The sequence below is a fragment of the Myotis brandtii genome, unplaced genomic scaffold (genome assembly GCF_000412655.1).
Source record: "Myotis brandtii unplaced genomic scaffold, ASM41265v1 scaffold721, whole genome shotgun sequence".
Classification (NCBI taxonomy): Eukaryota; Metazoa; Chordata; class Mammalia; order Chiroptera; family Vespertilionidae; genus Myotis; species Myotis brandtii.
The window spans coordinates 6808-10755 of record NW_005370848.1 but is presented as its reverse complement, the minus strand read 5'-3'; the positions used below and the strand labels follow the sequence as shown (position 1 = coordinate 10755).

At 51.4% G+C, this 3948-nt stretch overlaps 1 long non-coding RNA gene across 1 annotated transcript; it reads right to left on the bottom strand.

Moving 5' to 3' along the window:
- Positions 1–2076: 2076 nt before the first annotated feature.
- LOC106724105 lies at positions 2077–3942 on the bottom strand. The gene is made up of 2 exons (XR_001359868.1): positions 3568–3942; positions 2077–2649 (listed from the first exon to the last, which is right to left on the bottom strand). It is a non-coding gene; the product is annotated as an uncharacterized LOC106724105 (long non-coding RNA).
- Between the last annotated feature and the right edge of the window lie 6 nt (positions 3943–3948).

Below are 3948 nucleotides of genomic sequence, written 5' to 3'. Positions count from 1 at the left end.
TTGTTGTTAATCCTCACCGAGGATATTTTTCCATTGATTTTTAGAGAGAGTGAAAGAGAGGGGGAGAGATGGAGAGAGAAACATCAATGTGAGAGAGATACATTGGTTGGTTGCCTCCCGCAGGCACGTGCCTGATCAGGGGGCTGCAACCGAGGTACGTGCCCTTAACCGGAATCAAACCCGGGACCCTTCGCATTATGTTCAATTTTGTAACAATGAAATTGGGGGTCACCACAACATGAGGAACTGCATTAAAGAGTCGTGGCATTAGGAAGGTTGAGAATACAGTCTAAAGGGATATTTATTTTATTTTTTTAATATATTTTTATTGATTCTAGAGAGGAAGGAAGAGGGAAAGAGAGATAGAAACATCAACAATGAGGGAATCATTGATCGGCTGCCTCCTGCACGCCCCCTACTGGGGATTGAGCCCACAACCCAGGCATGTGCCCTTGGCTGGAGTCGAACCTGGGACCCTTCAGTCCATAGGCCGACGATCTATCCGCTGAGCCAAACCAGCTAGGGCTAAAGGGATATTTATTCAATGGAAAAAATATCCTTCGGTGAGGAACTATAAATAGCCACCCCAGCAGTAAAAGGAGAGGGAAAAATCACCTCCTTCATTCCAGATGGCATCCTTCTATTAATGCAGGCTGGGATCAATCACTGCTTCACACTGAAGAGTCACATCAGATCTGCAGGGGGATGTTTTTTCCCATCCAATGCTGCTTGGCTTTGTCTCCCTCCTCCCTTCCATGTCAGGGATGCAGACATTAGATAGTTTTCCCTCTCCACATCTGTCCCAAGCACAGTGAGGCTTTCAGGGGCGTGGAGATGAGCAAGACGAGGCCTGGGACCCCCTCCACCTTTGTTGATTGGTCATGCCTTGCCTTCCAGAGTCAAAATGATTCAAGGGAGACAGCTGAGACCGGAAGCAAGTTTTTCTCCTAGCATGGATGGCCCAAACCAGGGCTAGATTAATACTTTGGGGGCCAAAACAAGCCCAATTGTCTCTTGACACAGTTGGAGTGTTTCCACTGGGTGGACAAATAGGCATGTGATTTACTAGAAAGCAGAAATGTTGCCTATCATGTGTGTGTACATGTAAGTATCAACAACACAACCGGCCCACTGCCCAAGAGCAGCCCTGCAATGCGCTCAGGCCACAGGGCTGCCAGACACTGTGAAGTTTCCAGAACCTTGGCTCTCAAATCAGAGAACGTTTGCATGTGACCCTCAAATTCTGGTACAATCTGACCATTTCACAGACGAGAATACTGAGGTGAACCGCGTCCAGCACGGCCAGGGGTGAACCTGAGGAGGGGCGGTGAAGGATTAAAGACGACAGACAAGAGAATACAGTTGGGACCAGGTGGATCACTGCCTGGATGAGGAAACAGTGACCCAGCCTGTAAGCCCAAGCTTTATTTTGTAGTCAGGTCACACAAAGCAAAGCAAGGGGAGTGGTCCACATGTTCACAATGTTATTTCGAGTTTCAAATCTATTTTGCTCCTCAAGCCTTATTTTGGCAGCACTTGCTGCACCTCCCACAGCCCATTAGCTACCTAGGAAGGAACTAGGGAGGACTACAAGATCAAGCTTCATTATTCCAGGAGGGCTCTGCCCTCCAAGCTGGGACTTGTTTGTGGCCCTGCCACAGGTCAGTCCGAGGCTTGCCTCTATAGCCGCTCCTTACACTGAGGCTTAGAGGGGCCCTGGCATATATCTGGCCCCAGGTCATCCATCAGAGTGACCGTTAGAATTTAGTCCCTCTGACAGGCCAACTCTCCCTCCCTGCTTGGTTTTTGTTGTTGTTGTTAATCCTCACCGAGGATATTTTTCCATTGATTTTTAGAGAGAGTGAAAGAGAGGGGGAGAGATGAGAGAGAAACATCAATGTGAGAGAGATACATTGGTTGGTTGCCTCCTGCACATGCCCCGATCAGGGGGCTGCAACCGAGGTACAAGCCCTTAACCGGAATCAAACCTGGGACCCTTCACTCTGCAGGTCAGTGCTCTATCCACTGACTAGGGCCCTGCTTGGTATTTTCATTTGAGTTAGCACACAGGTGCCAGAGAGTTGGAAAATGTCTTTACTTTCATTTTGTAATCAGCCCTAAACAAGGTGAAGGCTGGGAAAGGAGGAGCCATCGAGGCGATGACCCCCAATACTTTACTTGACAAATATTTATGACGCGGACCCTGCGCCCAGGGCTGGAGACACATGGCAGGGGCAATGAATGCTCTTGGAGTTATCAACGGCAGCCTGGGTTAGGGAAGGACACCGATACGCCCGCATGTATTACAGACATGGGAAGTTCCAGGGGGAAAAAGGACAGGGTGTCTTCCAGCACGTAGCACGGGCACCCTGCTGGAGCATGGGGCTCGGGACGGCTCCCAGAGGAAGTGAGGTTTGAGCTGAGCTGTGAAGACATCTCCATAGGATCTGACGGTAAACACTGCCAGGACAGCCTGTTCTCTGCCGCCTCCTCACTGCACGCCCCGCCGCAGCCGCCAGCAGCCCCTCGGCCTGCCAGGGACCTTCCAGAAACCCGTTTCCCAACTCTGACGACACATTCTGGGCATTGGGAGGTTGATGATCCAGAGAGGAATCCGGGCCACCTGGCCTCTCTTCCTCTCAGCATCCCCTGGGGAAGAAAGTTCTTGTGGGGTTTTTCCCTTCCACGTGTTCCAGAACGCGCCAGCTTGCCAGCCAACTGCCTCCTCTGCTCCTCCCTCCCCTGCCTGGCAAGGCCTCACCCTCCTCGCGTCCCTGACCCACTTCCTCCCAGGCTACACTGGTCTCCTCCTCTCTGCTCCCCCGGCCCCAGAGGGTGCCTTCCATCCCAGCCATGACCCTGCTGTCACTTTTCCCTGGGCCCCGCGGTGACACTGCCCCCCTGCCCATGAGTGTCCGGAGCACAAGGCTTGTGGCTTCTTGGCTTCTATTCTCCCCTGTGGCTGGGTGATGTCTACCCTTAGAAAGCCTTCAGCATCGGCTGGGCTCTCTGATTTGAATCACCAGGTTCTGCACTCCCTAGCTCTGTGACCCTGGGCAAGTTACTTAACCTCCATTTCCTCCTCTTTATTTATTTTTTAAAATATATTTTTATTGATTTCAGGGAGGAAGGGAGAGGGAGAGAGAGATAGAAACATCAATGATGGCCCTAGCTGGTCTGGCTCAGTGGGTAGAACGTCGGCCTGCGGACTGAAGGGTCCTGGGTTCGATTCCAGTCAAGGGTACATGGCCGGGTTGCAGGCTGGATCCCCATTAGGGGGTGTGCAGAAGTAGCTGATCATTGATACTTCCATCTCTCTTCCTCTCTGAAATCAATACGAAATTTTTTTTTTTTTAAAAGGAAAGAAATATCAATGATGAGAGAGAATCATTGATTGGCTGCCTCCTGAACACCCCACACTGGGGATGGAGCCTGCAACCCAGGCATGTGCCCTGAAGGGGAATCTAACCATGACCTCCTGGTTTATAGGTCAATGCTCAACCACTGAGCCACGCCAGGCGGGGCGATTTCCTCTTCTTTAAAATAGGAATGACAGATGGTCCCTACCTCCCAGTGTTGGTGAAAGGAGAGCTCCCACAGAACTGGAAGACTACCCTTCCTACTGCTTGCCAAAGCACTGCATATATAACGGGTAAGATATGTCAATAACCGTCCCACGGGTTTCATATGATGCTACACAGTGATTAAGCCTTGACACATACAAAGAATTTTTTGGTAATCTGTTCTCACTTCCAACGGATTATTTCTCCGAGCAGGATCCCCAGAATCCGCTTTCAGGCTCTCTAACCACTAGGGTTCAAGTACCGGGCACACGGGGTGTGGGGAGCGAGCTGCGCCGAGGTCACAGCGGGAGTTCAGAGCCGGGTGCTCGGCGCACGTCCCAAACGCCTAGTCACAGCTCTGCACCCGGCACCCCCCACCCCCCCG